This window comes from Astatotilapia calliptera, chromosome 7 (genome assembly GCF_900246225.1).
Source record: "Astatotilapia calliptera chromosome 7, fAstCal1.2, whole genome shotgun sequence".
NCBI classification, from domain to species: Eukaryota; Metazoa; Chordata; class Actinopteri; order Cichliformes; family Cichlidae; genus Astatotilapia; species Astatotilapia calliptera.
This window is the reverse complement of record NC_039308.1, coordinates 47390749-47416693: the sequence shown is the minus strand read 5'-3', so window position 1 is coordinate 47416693 and position 25945 is coordinate 47390749. Positions and strand designations below refer to the sequence as shown.

The 25945-nt window shown below is 38.1% G+C and overlaps 1 protein-coding gene across 1 annotated transcript in view; it reads right to left on the bottom strand.

Annotated features, from left to right (window-relative positions):
* The window catches only part of lingo1a (leucine rich repeat and Ig domain containing 1a), a 131617-nt gene extending 112193 nt beyond the window's left edge, over positions 1 to 19424 (bottom strand). The window contains exon 1 of the mRNA XM_026175231.1: positions 19032 to 19424. The gene's annotated coding sequence lies outside the window, so the exon portion shown is untranslated. The remainder of the gene's footprint in view (positions 1 to 19031) is intronic.
* Positions 19425 to 25945: the final 6521 nt, after the last annotated feature.

The following is a 25945-nucleotide window of genomic DNA, read 5'->3' as shown; positions in this document are numbered from 1 at the left end:
AAAGGGCATTTATGGACATTGCAGGATTCCCTGGCGTTGTGGGTGTAATTGATGGAACACATGTGAGAATAATTGCGCCATCAGAGGACGAGGCTGTCTTTGTTAACAGGAGGAATTTCCACAGCATCAATGTGCAAATAGTCTTCAATGCGGCCTGTAAGATTTTGGACATTGTGGCTAAACGGCCAGGCTCCACACATGATGCGAGAATGCTCTCCGAGAGTGGCATCAGACAGCTTTTTGAGAGACGCTATGTGCCAGCTAATTGCCACTTGTTAGGGGACAGTGGCTACCCATGCAAACCATGGCTCCTTACACCTTACCTCCAGCCATGCCAAGGGCCCCAATTAAACTATAACAGGTAAGCCAAACAATACAAAAATCATGGAAATGAAATGCAAGCAATATGTTAGAGCATCCAAGTAGTGCAATATTTCCATCAAATAATTAAAGGTCTCTGTATTCTATTGTAGGGCCCACAAGACAACAAGAGCGGTGGTGGAGCATGGCATAGGCCAGCTTAAGAGGCGCTTTCATGTTCTCCACGGAGAGGTGCGGCTGAGGCCTGAAAAAGTCAGCAAAGTCATCATAGCCTGTGCAATGTTACACAATATTTGCAAGGTTAGACAGATTGCAGAACCTCTGGAGGATGGCGATGAGGATGAGGACAACGATGAGGATGGTGGTGAAGAAGATATTTACATTCCACAGGGGAACCTAGCCCAGAGTGGACTGCCTTACAGGGCAAACTTCACAAATTTACATTTCAGGCAAGCTGTAGCCCCATGTCTTTTGAGAACTTGTGATGGTATTAAGAACTACCACAGTTTTACTGCACATCACCTGCAATTGTTAAATGCAAGACACAGAACACAATCTGTAAATGGTTTATTTTTTAGGTGTTCAATTTTAAGGTGGTAGTACTCCTCCTGAAGGGAAAGGACTTCTTTTTGTTTTTCAAACACATCAATTGTGAGTTGCAATCTGCTCTCCTGCAGGGGTGCTGACGGAGCAGGTGCTGCAGATGGGAATGGTGTTTGATCCGCTGGGCTATCCTGATATTGTGTCCCAGGCGCGCCTCTTGCCTTGGCTAGTGACAGTTGGGCCAAATTTTCCTCGTAACATACCTTTATGTTCGTTCACCAACTGGGCCAGCAACAAACCTTGCTCTTCAGTCCAGTTCGGCTTGCGAGTCCTTTTTTTTTCTCCATTTTCTGTGTTTGTAGGATATTTGTTAACAAGCCTTTATAAATAGACCAGCCAGCAATCACAGACATTGATAAAAGCTGAGCCGTGTTACCCTCGTTAAGACCACACTGGACTTGTAACGTTGTGATTTCCACTTCATTAAGGACAGCCCCTTGAGATAGGCCATCTTGTTTTCAATGGGGTCCATATGGGAGTGAAAGTACAAAATATGCCAGCTAGGATATTAATATGAGCAAATAAGACACGAATCATTATTTGAACAGGGTGTAATGAGTTTAAGTTTTCACATATTTTAGATTCTAATGTTAGGCTATAACCCCTACAGCTTACTATTCATTTTCCAGATATTTTCTTGAATGTGAAATATTATTTACAATTCCAGTCAGCATAAGATTAGAGTGTATAATTATGTTTATTGATTTGAGGGTACATCCTTTGCTCATTATCACCAAAAGCTCATTTCCATCAAACTTGTAGGATCAACCAATCACGGCTTTTGAAATGATGACTCATACCTAGCAACGGGGTCAACCACACCTCCTCACTAAGATAGGATTTCCCAACCATTCCTTGCTCAGAGTTCAATGAAAATGTTCTGGAATCACTTCGAAGCTAAAACTCCTGGCAAGGAATTTTTAGGTTAAGTTAGGAGCTCTCTGAGAGGATTCTCAGAATCTTTAGGGATACGGGCCCAGATCTTTTACAGTACAGTTAATGAGAACCTCTTGTGCTGTCTATGGTTCTGAAATTATATGTTTGAGTGTAATTAAACTTAATTAAGGAGAAATGTGTTTTCAAACTGATGTCCATCCAAAGCCAACTTTACTTTAAGGTCCAAAGTCAAAGCCATTACCTGTCTGTTCTCTCCGTTCATTAACCATTTCCCTTTGAACCCCATTGCATAGGCTGTAAAAGTCCTGCCACAGAAGCCACAAGACGTTAAAAAGAACCCAATGCCAAAAATGTTGTTGCCGCTGGTATTACTTGAGTGCTTTAGGTCCTCAGCTAATCTCTGAGTTCATTGAGAAAATTTAGAATTAGGTGGATGATAATCTATATGGTGTTATCACATCTTTGTCCTGGATTCCAAATTCACACAAGTGGAGAAATGTCTCACTCTTTTCCTGTTGCAATAACTGCAAACTGTCAAGTTTAAAAAATAAGACAAGCTTCTTTTTTTCCCCTGTTGAATACTGGCACAATTAGCAGTAAACTGTCTGTTGCGAACATAGTCATTCAATTTGCATGCTTGATTTAAAGATATTTTAATCAATATTTATTTTGCACCTTGAGAAAGGAACTCTGAGGTCCCAAAACCCACATGTAAGAGGTTCTTTTATGAATTGTAAAATGACTCAGTTTTAAAATTTTACACAATGGCAAGCATTCACCTGTCATTTTAATAATAATAATAATATGTTTATGTTAGTCCTCGTAGGGAAATACTCCTCTGCATTTAACCCATTCACCCAGTGAAGCAGTGGGCAGCCACCAATGCAGCACCCGGGGAGCAGTGTGTAGGGACGGTACCTTGCTCAGGGGTACCTCAGGGTAGCCGTTCAGTGGAGTCAAACCCCCGACCTTCCGATCGTGGGGTAACCACTCTACCTCCTGAGCTATCCCTGCCCTTTTAAATACATTTAAAAAATTAAAAATGAATTTACAACTGAAAATTCTAATCAGTTACGGCAAATCTGAGACATCAGGTAAACTGATATCATAAGTCACTTCCACATTAAAGACAAAGGAACACAGAGAGGAACAGACAGTACCACCAAAGATAGTTATATTTAGGGATACAGCAGAAGCAATACTGTAAGTTTATTGGTGAGTCCACGGTGTCTATGCTGTAAGAACTGACTGAAACTAGAATTGGGACTGATGTCTTTCCTGTTCATGCTGTGAAGTTGCTTTTGTTCTGTTGCCTCTTTGTAGTTGGTTATGTGGAACAGATGAGACCAATGCAAATATATATGCGGTGTTAGACCTTCACCAACTTCACTTTTTAAATCAGGAGCAACAACAACAAACATAATCAAACGTATAAATCAGCACCAGTGGCTGAAAATTCATCACGACTTCTAGACTGCGCTTATTGCTATTTTAGTCTTATCATGTATTTCAGGTAGCAGATTGTTTAGTACTATTTCGAGCTATGAGGTGTGCAGTGACTGCCTCTGGAGCTGTTGGCCAACAGGGTGTCAGTGGAAACTGTGCTACTGTTGGCCAAAGTCAAAGGTGAAGGAGACAGGGAAGGTGTGTTAGGAGATCAGGAGAAGGAAGGAAAGGTTGAAACATGGAAGTGAGAATAGGGACTTTAAATGTAGGCACTATGACTGGTAAAGGGAGAGAGTTAGCGGATATGATGGAAGATAGACTGTATGTGTCTTGTGTGTGCAAGAGAACAGTTTGAAGGGAAGTAAGGCCAGGAGCATTGGTGGTGGGTTAAAGTTATTCTACCATGGTGTAGACAGGAAGTAAAACAGAGTAGGGGAAATATTGAAGGAAGAATATATCAGTAGTATTGTGGAGGTGAGGAGAGTTTCAGACAGGATCATGAGTTTAAAACTGGAAACTGAAAGGGTGATGTTTAATGTTGTCAGTGCATATTCCCTACAAGTTAGGTGCCAATTAGAAGATAAAAGGCAATTGTGAAATTGGATGAAGTGGTAGAGTGTCCTTGAGTGTAGAGAGCGGTGATTGCAGAATATTTCAATGGACATATAGGTGAAGCAAACAAGGGTGATGAGGTGTTGGATAAGCAACAGTGACTTTTTAACCAGTTTTGTGATTCTAGGGACGGAGCACTCAAGACCAGCTTTGTGATTTTCCCACAAAGTAACAAATCACAAACAAATCTGTTCTCTAATGGGAATTTTATAATACAGGTTTTGGTGGACTCAGTCATGCTAATTTGCCCTGAGAAGAGGCATTTTGAGAATGAACGTAAGTTAAATAGCAAAGCAAACTATTTAATCTTTTTCTCCTTGGCTCTGAACAAGAACTGTGATGTGTTTGACACAGATAACTGCATGGTTAGATAAGCTTGAGCTTAAATGGGACAAACTGTCAGGTATTACAACCCATGGCTGTCTAAATCTGACAGGAAAAAATGGTGTACTTTTGAAATGGATACAAGATAAAGTGACTGAAATTATTACAGAACTGAAATTGGTATTTTTGCATTGTATTTTACACCGGGAGGTTTTGTGTCTCACTAAAGGCAGAGCACTTCAAGTCAGCATCACTGGCAAAATTGTATTCTTCTCTCAAATAGAAGAATTTTCCACTTATAAGAAGAGATGCTCTGAAGATTTTTGTTCTCTTTGGATTTACCTTTGTATGTGAACAAACATACTCAGAAATGACATTTAACAAAACCAGATTCAGAAAACCAGAGAAGCTGCATAGAAGTGGTCAAGAAGGACATTCGGAGGGTTGGCGTGACAGAGGAGCATGCAAGGCATAGGCTGAGAAGGATGCAAATAATCCACTCTGGTGACCCCTAAAGGGAGCCGCTGACAGAAGATGCTATGAATTATTTGACAAAAATTGTCATTTGATGGAACTAAAATAAAAAAAGATTCCATAAAATTCCATAAAAAAGAAGTTGTTTTTTTTATTTCAGATGCAGTAGTTTACAATGTTATATTAGCTTTGTTTCTATATATGTTTTTAACGGTGACCACAGAAAGCTTACTCCATTACAATTCTTTAATCGGTGATGGATTTTAGATTAAGTAACAGCACTGCTTAATGTTCCATTAAATTAAATGTTGTACTCATTCTTTTTAACAGAAACAGCAATACTTCTGTGCTGTTTAGCAGCTCAGGAGTACATTTATGTTATCTTTAAAAGAGAAACAAAAGAGAGAGAGAGAGAGAGAGAGAGAGAGAGAGAGAGAGAGAGAGAGAGAGAGAGAGAGAATGAATGCTGCCCTCCTTGCTCCAAGAGCTACAAGGCACATAACTTCATTCCTGAAAAACCAAATGCACAAAAGCCATTTAACACTGTAAATAAGTTTTTGATATAACAAACGTCCAAGCAAAACTGTCAAACAGGGGAAAGTAACTCAAGCAAAGAGCACAACAAAAGCTAATGTTTTCATGTCTTCACAATTATCCTGTGAAAAACTGCACTCTTCACTCTTACTGTTTCCATTGGAATAAGGATGGTAAGTAGAACCTATTTGACTTACTCAGTTGTGTGTTAACACAATTTCTTAAAGCAAATTCACCCAATGTCAAACTGTCATACTAGGAGGAATTGCAAAAAAATTCAACATCTAAAGCCAAACACAATATATCGGCACAAACACCTCAGCAAACTGTGAAGCACAGAGGTGGGTGATGGTTCTGTACTGTTTTGCAGCCACAGGGCCTGTGCACCTGAAACACTATGGCAGGACTTTAATAGAGTTATGCAAAAGAAATACCTCAAATGCAAACCTCTCGAAGTAATGTTGTAAAGAGAAGTCCAAAGTTTCTCCGCAATAATGTAAAAGCTGAAGTCATACAGAAAATGATTGCTTCAAGTTATTATTGCTAAAGGTGGTTCTACAGGCTACTGAATCATGAGGTGTACTTACTTTTTCATTGGACTGGATAGAGTTCTGTGAAAACTACAACTTGTTTTCACAATTGTATTAAATAACATGGTGAAGAAAAAAGTTAGATTAGTTCCTGACTAGAACATAAACCATTCTGACATTACATTACAGGGGGGAAATAAGTTTCAAAATAAAAAATAAAAACACCCCTAGATACAGATTTAGAAATCAATCAACAAAGTTTGTTATGTAACGCAAAAAATTATTTGATGTAAAGGCTAAAATATTTGTTATAAAGTTACTGAACATGACCCTTCATAAGCATGATAGTGCATGAGCACTGTTGAATGATGAGTAAGCACCTGACTCGTTAATACATATTCACAAAGTGTGAGTAACAGTTATGTATTAATTAATACACATAATCCTCAGTGTGACTGCTTAACTGCCATGTTCCAGTCTGCATCTCTGGGACAATTCCCCTCTTCTAAATCCACGTCCACCTAGCCACGTTAACTGGGCCTCACAACGTTTTGTTGCCATTGTTTTTGCCACACTTTGAAATAAACATTGAAAAACGTTCTACTGTCTCTGCTCTGGGTTCCTGCACTTGAGTCCAGTTTCTGGTACCAGCCTTTCAGTCTTGTGACAGTAGTTCTTTTCAAATTCTTTTGAAACTAACTTCCTATTGGATGTTTTCTTGGTAAAGACAATAAATTGCAGCAAGTGGAGGATTTGATTAATTAAATAATTTCAAGTTCAGTGCATACACGACTTGCAGTGCAAATTTAACACCATCCCTCTATTCCAGATTTGTGAAAATCATTGAAAAAGGCAAGTGATAAAAGATATCACTTAAAGAAGGTAGTAAAAGCTGCATCCTCTTCAGCAGCAAACTCTACAAAGACCAAGGAAAACCCTGGTGATGTGTTAAACCTGTTCCCTATGGTAGAAGATAGTCCATCTGTTTGCAGTAGCTTTGAGATGAGATGCAACTTTGATGATTTTTACCAGAAAATTGGGCCACTGCAGCTGCCAGACACAGATATTTTGTGTAAATAAGAATACATTGAGGTCACTGGTGTTTATAATGAGCTAGAAGAGCATGCTATTATGTAAGTCAGGACAAGATATCTTGCTTGGAAAAAATGCATATCTAAAAATCTTAAACAGAAAAATCAGTTTGTATTAATTGAGAAAAATATTGTACTTTATTATTTAAAAGGCATGTTGTCAATTTATTTCTAGTCTAACACGTATAACACAACCTTCAGGACAAACAAAACTAACAGTATCTAGTTATTCCTAAATATAGCTGATATATTCTCATGTAGGGAGGAGATATAATTCATGAGATAAATATATTATTGATTAGCTGCTTCTGAATGTATCTAATCATCACAGAATAATTTGGAACCAGCAGGTCTTTCTTTTTGCTCAGTCATCAATAGCAAATGTTTATTGAATGAATTATCTGAAGTAATTAGATGATTGCTGTGCATGTGCATGCTGCAGAAGAGAAGTAGAATTAAAGCACAAAGACTGCTGATTTGCCCAGAACTTGATCTAACATGACATTATGCTAGTTTAAAAAATTAAATGTTGCATTGGTAGTATGAGTAATTGTAAGGTTTTGATCCGTGTTCTACTTCCTTCCTGTAGCGAGTTACTATTACAATTACAAAATTTTGAATACAAAAGTAAAACAATTTGAAACACACGAGTGATCATGCTCATTTACACGTTAAAAAAAACCCTGTAAATACAATTTGTGTGTGAGTGTATGAGAAAAATATGCACTTAAATGACTGCATAGCCAGCATGTGTTATATTGCCTTTCCTTCTTCCTGAGGTGATAAAACATATGTATTGATAGAGGTGTATGGCTTCACTATATGCAGCAGTAAGTCGTTTCAAAGGTATGCAACAACTTCAGAGAAATTTCAAAAAGACAATTTTCTCAAAAACGTAAAGTACAGCATGGCTGAATGTGTTCAAGCTTGTGACTGGTAGTGCAGTAGTTTAGAAGAGATTGCGTATCTGTGCTTTAATGTAACCGCTGTCAGCAAGAAGTGTGTGTTGTGTGTAGCTACAGTTAGAAGATAAGATCGGACCAGAAACAATTAGCTTACAGTTCAGATACAAAATGTACAGCAAGAACTCTGAAGTGTTGAAGAATATGTTGTGACTGATTCATTCATCTTGACTTCTCTAAATACAGTTGAATTTGTTGAATTCAATTACTAAGAATTTTTCTCTATTTTAAAAAACTGCAACATTTATAATACAGCCATGAAAATAAATAAAACAAAATAAACACAAAAGAAAGAAACTGTGTGATCCGTGAAGATGTGTGAAAAAATGGATTCATTAGCCTGACCTAGAAGAAAGTAGAGATGCACTAAAAAGGAAAAAAATGCCCAGGAGGAACATCTAAAAATCATTTTCCAGCCAGTTTCTGGCATCAAATTGAAAGTGCAATTGTAGTACAATATCACAATGAATGTTAAGAAGTTGAAGCAAAACAACATTTTATAATCTTAAGATACTAACAATGGGGCGATTGTGGCTCAAGAGTTGGGAGTTCGTCTTGTAATCGGAAGGTTGCCGGTTCGAGCCCCGGCTTGGACAATCTCAGTTGTTGTGTCCTTGGGCAAGACACTTCACCCGTTGCCTACTGGTGGTGGTCAGAGGGCCCGGTGGCGCCAGTGTCCGGCAGCCTCGCCTCTGTCAGTGCGCCCCAGGGTGGCTGTGGCTACAATGTAGCTTACCATCGCCAGTGTGTGAATGTGTGTGTGAATGGGTAAGACCCTGAAAAGGATAAGCGGAAGCGAATGGATGGATGGATGGATGGAAGATACTAACATAAGTAATCTTAAAGCTTAGCCAACATATAAGGGATTAAAGTCCTAATATCCAGCTGGGAGAATTATTCAGCATTCTGCACTATTTCACACCAATCACTGAAAGGTAACATCTATAAATGCTACAAGCACTGTAGCTTCGCCATGTTGAAAGCTACAACATTGAAGGGACACAGTGTTATTGCTTTCTCTCTTCCTCCTCTCTCTCTCTGCACCTTGAGGGGTTCGTCCACTTTCTGCTCCTGCTGTAATGATTTCTCCACACTTGTTCGGGCACATGCTTGTGTTTGAACTTGAATTACGAAAGAAAGTCGCTCCGAATGTGCTTTCACGTTGTCTTTAAGTTGTCTGGCTCGGATTCCCATTCATAACTATATGAGAATCCACTCTTATTACTTATTATTGAAAACAATTTTCTACACTCTCTCACACGCGCACACGGTTGTGTCCTCTCATATAGTGGAAGTCAGATTAAGAGCAAAGTGGGGGCACCTCGATTACAGCAGTAAAATGACCCGCTTCACACAAAGTTCACCTCATTTTGGTTGCAAATTAAATGTCGGCTCTGGTTTAGAGAGCTGGGTAGGTAAGCCTTATAGAATACCAATATGCTGTGGCCATTCTTCTACATTAATTTTGTTTAACAAAATCAATTCAACTCAGGTTTTGCTGTTATTTTTATTGTTATTATTATTATTATTATTATTATTAGGCAGTGTAGCGGTTAGCACATTTGCTTAGCAAGTGGAATGCTGATGGTTTGATTCCAGCCTGAGATACAAATCCCCCTTTACGGTTGTGCCAGGATGGACAACTGGTGTAAAACTCTGACAGATCAAACATGTGGAACTGCCTGTTGTGGTGACCTCTTGGTCAAGAAAGCAGTTGAAAGTGGCTTATATATCACTGGTAACTACTCATTACCAGTGATTCACCTAGGCTTGTGGCGTGAGCCTTGATCATAGTGTAATCATCCTACACTGAGACTTGGTCAGGACCTCTTGCTGTTCCATTTTAACAGAGTGAGCCCCCTTTTGCACAAAACTTGTCTAACTTCTCACAGGAAATTAACATTGTGAAAGGGAAACTATTACTTACTGCCCATAAGCCTATGTAAACAACGAGAATGAAAAGTCAAAACCTCTAAAGCAGTGATCCAGGACAGGATTTAAACCCCTATGTTATGTTAAAAGGGTAAATATGGTAATAAGATGGAACACCAAAGGACGACGACAGAATGTTATTTTGTTCAAAATGTGATGAGCGAAAGTGTTTTTGAGGGGAATGCATTTTTTAATGTGCTTAGTCCATCGCCCGTCAGGGAATTAGGTCTGCTGACCTGTAATGGTAACTTTTAAAATGAAAAACACAACCTTCACAGTTATTATTCTTTTTCTTTTAAAGAAGACCACCTGTGTATGTATTTGTTATTCTTTCACAGTCTACAGAATAATGTTTTTCTGAAACAACATGGAGTTCTGTCAGTAATAATACTCTCAAACCCCCTTCACTGTTAGATCTCTACTTGTTCACCAGTGGCACTTATCCCACTGCTGTGATGGTCCTTTCCAATTTAGCTTGAATGTGTGAAGCTCACCTGAGCCTGCTCCATTTAATGTCATTATATCGGAAGACTGAAATACACACTCCCTTCCACTGCCTGCGCCTCCCCTCTAACTAAATCTTCTTTTGGCAACTGCTGACAACGTTTACTACTTGCTGAAGAAGATAATGAGTAGTAAAGTGCATGTTAATGCCATCATATATAAATCAGTGGTCCCAGGTAATGATGGCACCGATTTGCAAATGCAAACTACTAACATGTGCAACCAGACATGCTTTCAGCACATGCATATACACATTCAGCACACTGCATGTTACAAAAAAAGAAACTGCTTTAAGTCTTCTGTGACATATGTACATATGCACCAATATGTGCCCATTGTAAACAAGACTGTTCATGAAATACCTTAGAAATACTTTTAGATGCTGTTCACCAACTGCAAACTGCATATATATAGCCTAATTTGAAGCTGGTGAGAACCAACTACAGACTGCATAAACTATCAGGAAAAAATCTCTGGAGCTTCCTCCAAAGGAAAAAGAAACTCTGCTATGAAATCACAGCCAAAAGACTAGACTCTTGGCCAGAAAGTGTCAATTGCAGTTTCTTATATGGTGTCTGGTATGTTAAATTATTATCATACGAATGTGATACATTTAATATACACTGCTGAACTATCCCACGGTACCATACAATTAAAACCTACCTTGCTGCAAGATGAAGACAGATAAGTTGGACTGCAAAGAACTGATAAACCTAAATTTGTTTCCAAGTATGTTGGACACAGGTGTTTTTGTTTTATTATAGACAATTAGACTCAGGTGGTCATGAGTTATGCAATGACTAAAATTAAGTGATACCAATAAAGTCCATGTACTAATCACATTCATGAAGGTGTAAAACATCCACCAGGTGCACCCAACAGGTGCAGAGAAACTAATAGCGGAGAGATGAAGCTGTTAAATAAGCACGTCTTTAAACACCAACACAGTCCTGAATAGAGATATAATCAGGCACTGTTAGTGGAAATGCCAGTGTGGGTAGACCACTGGTGTATCGAGGCTTTAGGCACTTGAAATTTGTCCAAAACTATTTATTGAGATCAGTTTAAGGATAAAACATTGGCATGAATAATTTGTAACCATGGAAAGTGAGATATACTGCCATTTTAAACACAGTTATTGGTAGTACAAATGACTTGCAATCTTGTTGCCTTGTTTCCTACAGTCAGCTCAAAGGGACTTTGGTTCATCAAGACACTAATAAAATCACAATCAGGGGGACTAGCAGTCTGTTTTCAATTATATGCAGTCTATTTATGATATGGGAATGAATAAGATAAACTGGAAAAAAATTTACAAATCTTTGTTGTCTATGGACACAGAAATTGACATTAAAAGGTAATCATCTGCAAACCTTTGTCAGTTTGTCAACAAGTGACTGCAGTCAGTCTTAGTTGGACTGTGACTGTTTGGAGACAGGTTGTCCCCCATCACCCAACCTCTGCAATCACCTTGCATTTGAAAGTGGTTGCCCAGAGGTTGAGGGTTTGACATGCTTTACCTATGGGCGACCCCCTTGACTCACAAAATTAAAATTCACAAGGAATGTTGACTGTCTTTTTATTGAAACCTAAGCAGTTTTTAATGATAAATACTAAAATATCTCATAGATGATGCTTTTAATATGATAAATGATAATACTGATTGTGGTAATGACCAAAAGAAAATGAGTGTAAAGCACTGGCCAAAATGCAACACGACACAGAATGGTCTTGGAATAAAAACAAAGAAAACCCAAGTTTGGACACTTGTTTTTCTTGAAATCTTTTAAAATAAAACAATTTTTTGTTTCAGTCTGAAACATTCCACTTGCTCAGGTGAATGGTAACAATTTGGCTGTGAAAGTGAAAATATACATGTACCATATATAACAAAATGTCATCAAGTTAACTACATGAATTTGTTGGTCCCTCCTTATACTGAATGTGAAAAACAAGCAAGGGTAGTCCTTATCTTCTAAATGTCATTCTACCCCTGCTCAGCACTACTATTTATGTTCCACGATACTGTGGTCTTGAAAGTTAGAAACGATTAGGTAAAACACTGACTTTCACATTTTGCATGTATACATACATATTTTCTTAGGCACTGATCCAAAAATAAAACTGTGTGCATCATCCACGATGATTGCAAATATTGCCAGTTTGATTTAGCCTATGTTTTCACTCTCAGCTGATGTTGATCATAGTGCATGCAGACTTCAGTATGCTTGGGAGGAGGAAATGATGCAGGAATCTTTCTTCAAAGATGATGGATGACAGTTGTCTGAAATAAATACCTGTGGTGACAGAAAAATATTCCACATATTAAGACTGGATCATGTTGCACATTGTATTGCCTAACAGGTGTGGAAATCTCTATGCTCAAATGCATGTCAGAGATCGTGCATAAACTGGTCTCAGAAATTGATTCTGATGTTTGGTCCCATGCTTTTTTGACAAATGCAAATTGATGCTGGGCTAAGCCAAGCACCACAGGAAAGAAAATATGAAATTAAATTAAGAGAAAATCTGTTACTTGGCAACTATTTAATTTTTCTACTATTTGACTAAGGCAAACTATGCCACTCTTTCAGTATACAGTTTCAGCTGAGCAACAAGTTAACTCCAGTCTGGTAAAATTGCTTGTTTTTCGCAGTTATTTGTGTTCCTAGAGGAAAAGACAATGAATATAATGGCCTTTTCAATGATACAACATAACAGTGTAAATTTTAAATACTCATATGGTGCCTTTCTACTTAATTTGAGCATTCAGTGAACATTTCAATCCTACACAATCCCTGCAGTTACATCCTTTGCAAAATGCCGGGAGCATCTACAGTAGATGGACATGTAGTATTTGTCAAACCTAACCTCCTCCCAAATTTTGTAGGTGTTTTGCTATGTGGTCCAGGAATCAGAGACACTCTACTGAAGTTAAACAAGTGTTGTTTGCCCTAAATGATGAAAGTAAATGCTTAATATTTAGCTAAAAATCAAAGGTGATTTAAAGCTATACCTCTGAAAATATATCAGTCAAAGCATTCATGTACAAAAATCTGTATTTTTCCATAGGTATATCTCCCCAAATGCATTCATATCTCCGCTTTGAGTAACACTTTCTCCTGGAAGCAGTTTCATTCGAATATGTGACATAGAAAGAAGAAAGCTAATGCTTCCGTTTTCCATCGTGAACACAGGCAGTGTTGACTCATCCGCTTCCATTTTCTGGGTATATATACAGTACAGGAGAAAATATATTATTACCAGCAAATTCAGCAATGTGTTGTGTCACAGTAATTACATTGTACATGGCTTTTTTTCTTGTTTTAATGGAGGCCAGGCTTCTTTCAAGAGGTGAAATTAGATTCTTCAGAAGTAGATTAAATTTGATGATCATGTCATGCAGTTCCTAAATCATACCAAATGAAAATTCAGTCTAAGATGTAATGATTTCTTTAGCCAAACTTTAATTAAACTGATAATATACAGTAGAGCAGGGCAATACGACCAGAAATATTTATCACAATATACATTTGAAAATTTGCGATAACGATATAACTGACGATATAATTGACACTAGACAAAATACTTTACAACTCCACAACTTTATTAGTGCAAAAACAGCAACAAAAAAAAACATCAATGTATTTTCACTTAAACAAGGAGCTGTTTTCCCCCAGGGATCAATAAAGTATTCTGGTTCTGGTTCTGGTTCTGGTTTTTATGTGCATAAAAGTTATATAAAAATGTAACAGTGCAAATGCAAATTCCTTGCTGACAGTTTAACCAAAAGGCATTTCAGTGGAAATTGTCCGACATATCCTCAGCGTAACCATGTATAATATCCACAAAACTTAAAAAGAGGTTATACACACACAATACGGTAATATTATGTTGAAGCACCGTACGTATCACTCCGCGAGGCTCCTGCCTACGATAGCCGTAATGCTCCGACAATCCATCAAGCGGTGCGGCTTCGTAGCTTAGCAAAGTCGTACTGAAACATTTGACAGATTTTCGAGCGCCGTGTACGACATAAAATTGTTTTGAGGTCAGTGAACACAACCAGAATTCATACATAAGGTACACGGGATTCTGTCGATTTTCAGAAAAATCAAAGGCTTGATTTTAAATGTGCCGTATTTTCCAAAAAACACGGTAATAACGACGGCCCACTAGCATGCTCTACCAAAAATAGTGCTTTGTTGTGTATCTGACGGACGAAAGCTAAACCAGTTCCACACCACTGAAGTTGCAGCATTTTTACAAACCAATTCTGGTTCATCTGTTTCATTCAACGATCCGCTTTCGCCCTTCTCATTCTGCGTTGCCGTCATGCTTTTTCTGCCATGTGCATATGAAAACAAAGGCACTGCGCATGCGCATTTTACCCATATTCAATCACGATATTTCATTTTCTTATCGTTGCCCAACATTATACCGGTATTACCGTGAACGCTATGATATGGCCCAGCCCTAATATACAGTGCACTTGGTGAGTTGCAATATCAGGAGAGGGACACACTTATTAATGTAACATAATCCGCCCCACATAATGCAAAAAAAACCCGCCAAAATGACACAGCCACAAAATACTAATACTGATAAGACAGAGAGACACATCATCTATATCATTCCCACCTACAAGTATGAAGAAAAAAAGCTTGTCTATATCTTCCCCTGACAAACACTGGCTGATGAAGTCTATGCAAATATATATTTCTGTTACCTCCAAATTAAAATAAAAACAACTGTTAGAAATACTCTCGAACTGTTTTCTCGCAATTTAAATTAATGATGTATCTATGTAGCCCCCCACACATACATCGTTGCAAGCCTGACCTTGTGTTTGTGTGCTTATGTAGCCCACATGTCTGAGTCGTAAAGGCCAGTTAAATGTGGCAATGCTGACATGAAGCTATATTGAGGCAAATTAAATTTCAGATGACTCTAATGCAATATTGTTTCAATGCATTCATGGTTGTAAATTCCAAAATGTTCAGCATGTGACAGGGATGGGGGGAAAAAAACCCAATCTGTAGTGATGTAATGGTCTAGGCATTGCTCTATATCAGTTGGATGAATGAAGGGACAGGGCTATTAATGCAGAGTCATAATCAATATCTTAAGTCATCATCAACAAAAACAAAAATGCCAAACCTTACAAGTGATTTACAACTGAGTTACTTTTCCATATGTGCAGTATATCTCAAGTATTATTTCTCTTTCTTTCTTTTTTTAAAGGGGGTCAACGGAGAAGGAAGTGAGGTCAGGGATTGGTGAATCATGTGCCAAAACTGTAACAAACAAGGATCAAATGTTGGCTTAGTGATGGAACAAAATATAGAAAATAGAAAGGAGTTTCTGAAATATTTATACGATTTCCAGTTTAAAAGATTTATATTCACTCAGCAAGCCAAAGAAAACTTAGAAGGGGAAGAGAAGGGTTAGTGTGCATTCATCCTTCCTGGACAATTGCTGAGTAATATCCTTAACATCAAGCTGCTGTGAACTACATTTATAGACTCATGTGAGCACATCAAGAAGAGTGGAGACAAATACTATCGACAAAACAATAGTAAAACGAAAGTAAAGATTAAAGATTTATTTAAGAAATGAAGGCTGATATCATATTTCCGTATCTATGTCAACTACAGTGCAAAAAAGACTGTCATGGTGGAAGGTAGTGTTGAGGGTAGGACTCATTACAACTCATCAAAACTCATTATAATAGATAAATGACTTTAACATCAAATAACAGCAGTAAGAAACCCTGCAGATTTCAGTGTTGTGTTTTCTCTACGAGCTCAGCAGAGAAAACACAGTTAGTCTCATTTTTCAAAAATAATAGCAGCTTTTATGATTACTGTACCTGTGTTATTATTCCCAAAATCAGGTATCTATGGCTGGTAGCTTTACATTTTAATGTCTAACTCATATCAGATGTATACCACTATGAATACACTGAAATATGCCTGCACTGATAAAATTAAGAGTAGATAAGATTATTATGTTAGACAAGTTAAATACATTTTTCTTTTTTTATAGAAAAACTGGTGTTTTGATTAGTCACAATCAAACAGGCAAGACTTGGAATATACACCTAAAATCTGTTTTAGTCTGTTAGGAGTTCATTGGGTTTGTTTGCTGGTCATTCACTGGTACAAACAAACTGTAAAGGTTGTTTTTTACTGGATGGTTATTAAAGATAATGATTTACAGCAGTGTGCAAAAGTCTTATTAAGCTACCACTCATTTCTTTGTTGTAAAAATGTGTGATTATTGGTTACTAATGTTTATCTAACAGGCCTGGATATTGTATGGCTTTAGGTCATGAGTAAAAGTGTCTGACTGAAAATATGACTGACTGCATTTAGTTTTGATTATTATTTTGAGAGTTTTATATTTACACACAAAATGCAGTTAGTATTTAGCGTTCAAAACAGCTCTAACCACCTTTTCATGTAGCAGAAGTGCTAAATTGGGTCTAGCTAGAGAGTACACTTGGATGAGAAGCTCCAATTCCCCCAACTTTTCGATGCTAGTCCACCACTACGGACACAATTAGCTGTCAATTGCTGCAACTAATTTGCCAACTTCATTTCATGGATCATGGTAAATCATGAAACCACATCAGTAATAACTGGTATTTGCTATAATGGACTTGAGAATAACTGCCGTGAAATTTGAGGAAAAATGAGTTGTTAATTTCTCATTTGGTGATGGGCAGTATCAGGACTTCTTTGCTGTGGGTGGAGAAGCTTTCTTGGGCAGCATGAGTCACTCTTGGATGCAAGTCATCCACTGCATGACAAGCTTATACTGCAGGCAAGTAAGGTAAAAATGACTCCTGCTAGCCACATTTAAGTCTATCCCCTGCTTGTGTGTATGTGTGGATGAGAGAAATGGGGAGAGGCTATTTAAAAATTACCAAACAAACCAATCAATATGTTATTTGAAAATATAGAGTTTTGAACCTTTAACTTTTCAGCTTAGCATTTAACAGTAATGCATCCTGGAATATGTTCCGGATGCAGTCTTTCATGAGCCCTAAAACGCTCCTAAAAGCTTCACTGAGTAAATTCATATCCCTGTTGTCAATCTGAAAACTCATAAATCCATACTCGTAATGCATGAAGACTTCTCAGCTTCAATACTCACCAATAATCTGGTTGAATATATATTTTAAAAAAATGATTTTTGATTATCATTGTCAGCATGACAGAAGATGTGCAGAAGAATCAAATAAATGTGAGCCACAGTTCTGCACCTGTTTTTCAATAAGCAGCGGTAACAGCCTGCCTTGCCTAAGTGCTGCAAAGGAATTATAAATGAAACAGAAGCAGAAGGTCTACCCAAGGTGGGGTAATTTGATTTATCTTTTATTATTTTTCCATCCTCTGGCGTTATCGTGGTTTCTTCTCTGAAATGGGAAATGTGATAAATATTGATGTCCTTTACAGGAAATGTAGGCAGGCATATGCGAGATGCAGGTCTTGGCCTATCTATCACATGTTTTCCTATGGAGAGTGTGGATATTTCTGTAAACTGACCCTCTGCCAAAAGAGCCTCAAAAGAGGTTTCCATGCTTTAAAAGCTCTTTCTGAGGCTTATTAGCTCATCCGCACACCTTCTCAGTCATCTATTGTCTCAGGCTTCCTGTCAGTCTTTCACCACTATATTCTCTCTCATTTGTTCTCTCCCTTTTTCAACCTTCCACAAGCAGTCTTCTCTACCAATATACGTAAGCTTCCCCTGCACACGCTTTCTCTTGGTTACTCTCACCTCTCCCTTCTAACAATAGCTCCTCTCCATTCAGAGTTTATAGACACAAGAGTAAAAGTGGAACAGTGAAAAGATTAAAAAAGAAGAGCCTCATCCAGCCTATAGAAGGGTCCAAAACAGCTGCCTCAGCTTTGCTGATGCTTACACAGGGTTTCCAGTTGTGATTAGCTTAATGTAATGCTAAAGATAATTTACAACCAACACAGACAAAAGTCATACATGGACATCTGCAAGTGAATCATTTAAATGAATGCTTGATCACTTTTTAAGTCTTCGATATTGGATAAAGGTAATCAGGTAAATCAACATGCCACAACCCCCCCCAATCCACCATGCATGCACACACACACGCACACACGGACACACACACATTGTTCACGCCAAGAATATCTTGACTAGAATATAGGTATGAAGGCAAACGTCCAAAGAATCGAATCCAAGTCCTGTCTTGTTGTATCACACGTTCATTAGCAAACAGACATACATGTTGCATAAACAGAAAAAAAGGGGCCGCATACGTGAGAATATATTTGAGTGCACTGAATGTGATGAATTTTTTACACTTAGAATCACAAACTGTCTTCTTCTTATTACAAAGTATTGTCCTGTCAGCATTTCTGAACGGCTAAAACTAATGCTATCACTCACAGTTTAGACCATGCGAACTTGTCTGGTTCTGAAAATAACAGCAGATCAATAGTAAGTATCAAGTGGAGCATTTTCCCCCCCCAAGCCTCTAACAGCACGAACAACACTGCTGGTGTCGGCACACATTTTTGTTCCCTGCTTCTTTTTCTACGCCTGCTCATACTACCCAGCTAGCCTATTTACATTTCACCTCCTCTCCATGCCCTCAATAGCTTTCTCTGCATCATTTAACTGCACCCCATTCCATAATCTCTGCTGCCTGCACCTGTCAATATGTTGTGAAAAGTAAATAAGGTATGAAGTGCAAGGAAAGGAGACAAATATGTGGAAAGAGAGTAAGTGGGAGAGAGGGAGACAGATCTCCTTACCAGAGCTCTAATGAAGAAAATCCAAAAATTACTTGTTTCATTCCACAGTGGCTGCTCATTAAATCCAGTATACTGGGGAAAGGGTTGAAGATTCCATCGAGATGCTGCCTCAAGAGGAGGAAAGATGAGATTCTTTAATGGAAAGATTCTGGAGAGATGTTAAAAATGTGGTAAATATGCATAAGGAGAAGGATCTGATATCCAAGTCTTGAGCACTTCACGAGTCCTTGCCGTCAGCTGCGAAGCCACATGTCTGCACACACTGACACATGCAGTTCACATGGGGAATCGCACACATACAAACACGTAGGGAGGGTGTATCCTGTGTAAGTCTCAGCTAGGCTGAAAGATTGGAGGAGAACGAAGGAGGGATAGAGACAGAGAAAGAGAGAGACGGAGAAAAGCAGGGAATCTGGAGAGGGGCAAGGTGGAGGGAGGAGCTGCAGCATGATGAGAGATTGAGAGAGGGGAGGGGAGCAAAGAGTCTCTCCATTCCTCCTCATTTCGCCCTCAATCTGAATTGCAGTGTGAGTTGCACAAATGTAACAGCAGGAGCTAATGAAATTATTTCACCATATCTCCATCTGAATACACTGTGGGTGATGTTAAACAACTAAATATGGGGATGAAAGTGAAAAGCATGGAAGCTGTTTTAATCAGATCTGTTTGTGCATCTGAGGGCTGAGTAATGTCCTTTGCTCCTGCTCAGAGCCGGACAGATAAACAAGCTGGAAAGATGGCTGAGAAAGATGAGAAAGAGAGGAGGCTGATGCAATGAATAGATAGGCAATATCTAAAACTGACTGGGTGGACTAGTGAATCAACAAACTCCATATCAACTAACTTTGCAAACAATTATTACAGCAGCTCAACTCCCAGCATCTTCCAGCTCTCACTAGGATTTGCCGTTTATGACAGTAGATGCTGTTTGATTTATGCTCATGCAGTGTATACAGTGCATAGCATACAAAGCTTTAACAATCACAGAAAAAGGAGCAGGAGATTTGATCCGAGACTGCACAATTGGGTCAAAAATATGTCAGATATAATCAAATTTCAAGCATTGAGTTATATTGAATAAAGCAACCATCAGTATTCTTCAACGTGGTATTCCCGCTACCATCTTGAGATGAAAGTGAAATTGGGCATGATAAATTTATCTTTGGGTCATCGCCCTCACAGGAATGTGTCCTCCAGTATTGTCCAAACCACCACGTAGATTGTGAAATATTTCCGCCAACACATTCTTTGAAAAACGCAGCGGGCATCCCTCGACTGACATGACTCACTTTAAACAATCCTACACTGATGATTCATGCTCTAAATCGGCGTACGCTTCAAGGCAGGGGTTAAGAGTATGGGTGGCATAAGTGGTCAGGACACCCCACTGCGATGAGCTTACAGACAGGATTAAGAAGTAGTGGTGGATGGATGGAGGGCTTGTTGTAGAGCGCTGTCAAGATATCTCTCGCCTCAGTGGAGCCATGGATTTCAACTGAAGCATTTCAGCGGTCGAGGATCTTTGGTCGACCTTGCGCAATGAAAATGACTGATTTTTACAGTGTGATCTGAAAGAAGCTGATAAATACATGGTAGAAACAAATATGGAGATAAAAATATGGTTTTTGTTGTCTTATCAAACTTCCATACTAAGATTTATTGATCTTAGTGGACACTTTGAGGTTTTTACCCATATAACACAATGTTTACTAGATTAATTCGCCTAATTATGTTGCATGAGAAAATGTGGAAGTTACTATGTTTAAGATTAGACTATATTATAACTATTTACTTTTTATATTTATATAATATATGTGTACTTTTCATATTTATTCTTCATATGGGAGATTTTAATTGAAATGATTCAGTTCTTCCTGTTAACTAAACTGTTACACTTAATCATACTTTTGCAGCAGTAAAGCCTGTTATCCTTCTTCTAGCTTATAGACAGCCACAGAAACAGCTCTGTGAGCCACTAGGGGCAGTAGTGCTTTTAGCTTATAGCTGCCAGCATGCTCACAAGTACAGTTACGATACTACGAAACTTAGTATCTTAACATGTTAACAGTTGCTAGTTATTACAAACCACAGCTAAGGCTAATTTGTGGAAGTTAGTATTGCAGGTCTTCAATAAAAAAAAAGTCAGTATTTTAAAAAAATGTTTGTTTAGGAACAGGGGAAGGTAATCCAGATGCACAGACTGAATATGTTAAATAATGCTCTGGATATTCATGGTTGTATTACACATAAAATTTAATTTAGCACACAAATCACCACACGCCTGCCGCCGCAGAGCCTGCCATCATGGCTCCACGGCTTTTGCTAGACAACTGCACACATTGTTGCAGACTTGACTGGATGTATGTGTATTATTAACAAAAGGCTCTTCTATTGAAGGAGCTAAAGTGCAATGAGCCTTTAATGTAGGTAATGTTGTGTCACCGTGTTACTCACTAGAATAGCTGTAGAGAACAAGCCCAATAGACATTAATGTCAGGATTACATTTAAAGGTCATGATAACCAGCAGAGACCCCACCACCAACCCCTGACTTCTATACTGCTTTGTTATACGCTGGAGTTAATTTTCCTTCTGCAGCTCAGAACACTGCTTGTGACTTAAAGTTCTCACCCAAGGAAAAAAATATAAACTTAGCAAACAAAGTAAGGAAATTTGTGTTTGGTCGATGATTTCTTTGTTGAAACAATCCGTCTTGGAAATAAATCTTGTACTGTTGGAAAGACTGTTTGTTTGTAGTTAAATGGTGCCACATTTGTAAGGAGGTATTTGTAGGTTGAGCAGCAGAGTTGAGTATGTGGGTTTTGCGCATGAAAAACATCTCAAATCTTCTCCGCTGGTGTCAAACAGCTTATTCTGCTATTAACTCTTGCTCGGTGTCTTTTATTGGATTGGATGATTGGAGTCTGATGAAACAAAAAAAATTTTAAATTTATTAATTTAACAACGTGGGATGGCATCTCATTCTTCAACCCTCATCTTCAACCAGGACTGTGGGCATGCTATTCCATCCTCTCCACTCCCACATTCTGGAGGTAGTCTCTCTTAAAACCTGCTCTGTGGGGGTGAGTGTTGTCATCTTGGTGCCAGGCTATGGAGACATGGGATGGCCACAGGTTGCAGAATCTCATCTTGTTGTCTCACCGCATTGAGATTGCCTCCAATGATGACAAGCCTTGCTGTGCTAGTGACCGAGATGCTGCCCCACGCCATCACACTACATCCACCAAAAGCTGCTACCCTATCAGTGCAGCAATCAGCATAGCATTCTCTTCTTCTTTACTGTGTCTAAGGTAAAGACCGAAGAAAACAATAAGTGACCCGACCCATCAGCAAGCACTTTGGAAAGGTGGGAAGAAAAAAAAAACCTTTTAACAGGAAGAAACCTCTGGCAGAACCGAACAGTTGGGGGTGAGGAGAAAGAGAAAAGAAGAAAGACGGCATAGGGAGACAGGACAAAGCACAGACTAAAGGCGAGAGAAGACAAAAATGTAATGACATGCTTCAGTGGTATATAAACATGTGGGGAATGAAAAGAGGTGAGTGGAAAAGTGCTCAGTACAGCACGTGTAGTCCTGCAGCCCTAACTATAAGGTTTATCAAAAAGCAACGTTTTGGTTCTAATCTCTCTTATGCCTTCTTTTTATTGATTGATATGTGATGAATATATAACATCTGTTTTAAAACAGCAAAGCACGTAAGGGATTCAGCTGCCACAGCAAGCGACACTTGTGTAACACAAGGGTGTGTTCAACACAGTACAATTTCCATTTAAATAACATTTTGTCAGGGCTGAACATGGCCCTGTTGTCATGATTGTGTGACCATGTAAAGCCTACGCTTGGCTGATACTTCCCTGACTCTCAGCTTAGCTTTTGGTAGAAGTGATGATTTTATCAGTACATGGAAATCAAAAGTAAGCATCTGGCAAAGTGCTCGCTCATCTTCTGATTTATGCGTTTGAAATCAATCCTCATTTTGATATTTATTGGCTGTTTTTCTGCTGTGGATTGTCTAAATTTTAAATGGATAAAATTCACCTGGTACAAATGGGTGTTCATTATTTAAGGAATAGTACGTATATTATGGTGGCGTGATGTCACTGGTTTTCACTGGTTTCCTCTTTGTAGTTGCTACATTGTCTGCATTTCACTTGTTTGTTTGTTTTTTGCTTTGTTTGTTTGTTTAATTTTATTTCTAAATATTTGCATGCTATTTTCTCTTGGACACATTATTGTTCAAACCTACAAGTTTACTTTGAATTTAAGCTTTCAACAATAGTTCAACAAACTAGCAGCCATTTTGCCTTTTTATGGTTAATAAAAGGGAGAGTAAACTGAATATCTTGGGTTTTGGAGTGCTGGTCAAAAAAAAGGATTTTCTTGGATTGATGTAATTGACAACAAATTTTTCTGATGTTAGACAAAAAAGAATAACCCCCAAAATTAAATAAATGTGTGACAGATCATAAAATGGCATTACTTATCCCAGCATTATCCCAGTAATGACTAATAAACAACAGGACAAACAGAAATTGCCGATGTGTTTGTAAAATCAATTTTTGCAGATTGTGCTAAGCTTGGATATCGATTTGATTATTAGCTGTTATTGTAGGCCAGTGTCTGCAATGCATACTAACACCCAGAGACCTACACACACAGTACATTCCACTCTTTTGTGTTAGTATAAGCTGGGAACCTCCAATAGAAAAAAAAAAGATTTGTACTTTATTTCTGGGAGGCAAATAGATTTTACTGCAGGCATATGGAAAACGGTTGGTGCTTGTAGTGAACCATACACAACCATAAATGATTAAATATCACTTCAAGAAAAGCCGGGACATTTTCTCCATCCACGTACTGTAGTACAGGCATTACCTTGTGTCCTTAGCATGCGCTGTGTGGTCCTCGGGGTAAAGCACATACAAAATTGTAGTTCTGAACATGACCATATTTCTTCCCTCTCAACACCACCGTGACCCCAAGAAGCACTAAGCTCCTGAATTTCCACAAAGATCACACGGCCTATGTTGTCTGAATGTGTGTGCATCAGGAAATCTGTGGATCTGAAGTATGTGGTTGGTATTTGGTTCAGTAGCTTCACAAATTGCTGTGTATCCGCTGCTTGTGCTGAGAGGCTCTAAGTTAACAGAGGGATTGAAGCATTGCACTAATGTGATCTTAGCTCGTGGTAACAACTGCACTCAAAAAATGGATAGTAAAATTTGATGTTGTTTAATCCACTTGTTTTTGTTTTACTTCTTCATCCAGGTGTTACTACAGTACGCGGTTTTGATCTTTGAGGCCTACTTGGTAATAGAGATAAACTACGAGCTACTTTGTTTGTAGTTTTGACAGGACAAAACACCAAGGTAAAAAAAAAAGTCTTATACAGATTGCCTTATAAAAATGCAAATGCATTGTCAATGATGATGTGCAATACAAATTAGAAGTAGATTATTTGAAATCGCCTGATACAGTTGCACAGTGCGTCATAATCATTTTTGCCCACACAGCAATTTGTGCTGGAGCGATTAGTCAGCACACCCATTTGGCCTTATTACTTGTTCTGCTCTTGTGAGAAATATCACTGCTTCACTGATAAAATCGAAAATAAAACAACAAGACTGGAATACGGGATAGACGCTGTCTTTCCTATCCAGTGACTGAGATTCACAGATAATGGGAATGTTGTCTTCCATTTATTGGGTCTAGTACAGTAAACAAACCAAAAGCAAAAAAAAAGACATGTCCAAGTTACCACTTGGTGCAGTTTCCTGCACAGTCAAACTGGATGTGTTTCTGTTGCATTTTTCTGTATTCAAGCTCCTTTATGTATTTTTTTCTTGGCTTTAGCACAACCACTAAAGTCTGTCGGCCAAACAGACAAACTTTCAATAGCAGGTAAATGTATTTAATGAAGAAACTTAATTGACCTGCACCTTTGGACTGTGGGGTCAACATCAACATCTCGAATGTACAGAAACTGAGATGCTGCTATCAAATTATTATAAATGTATCCACTAAGCCACCAGCTATATTTCAAGGAATCATACATATTCAATACCATTTCACCTCCTGCACAAGCAATTAATTATTTAATTCAGAATAATAGTCTCAGGAAAACACACACACACACACACACACACACACACACACACACACACACACACACACACACACACAGCACCCTATAATTTCTAGAAACAAGAAGACCTTGACATAGTGCAATGAGCAAATGTGAACACTTTTCTTAAGCAATAAAAAAAAATAACTCAAACCTGAATATTAAGTCAACCCTAATGGTAATGCTAATGCATCTTAAGTGCAGGAGTTTTTTCTTTGTTTGTTTATTTTGGAAGAAAAGATTGGCCACTATCTCCAGAAATACACAAAGATCTAAAAGAAAAAACAGAGCAATAGATGTTAGTTTTAAATAAATAAATAAATACACCCTTACTTATAAATCAGTTTATTAAAAAGTCAACATATAGGAATATTCTTTACAAAGCTTAAATAATAATTTGTATGGCATTGAACAAGTTTATGGCTAATATGATGTTAGTGACTAAAATTATAATAATCATAATAATAATTAATATCATCACATTACTAAACTTTTGTTCTGTGCAAAGCACTTGTTCTCTACCTATTATCTTCTTTTTCTTATCGTGTGTTAGTCCTTGTTTCAAATCAACTTTGATGTCCAAACTTCATTTATTTTTAGTTTTTTAAACTTTAGCTGCTTTCAGTTTCTCAGGGGGGAACTCTATTTAAAACATCTGTTATTTCACGCTGAGCTGTGCCTCTTATAATTTATGACTCTTAAAAAATTGTTACTGTCTTGGAAACACTCTGTAAAGGTGCACATTTTCCTTGAACACTATTGTTTCGGTTT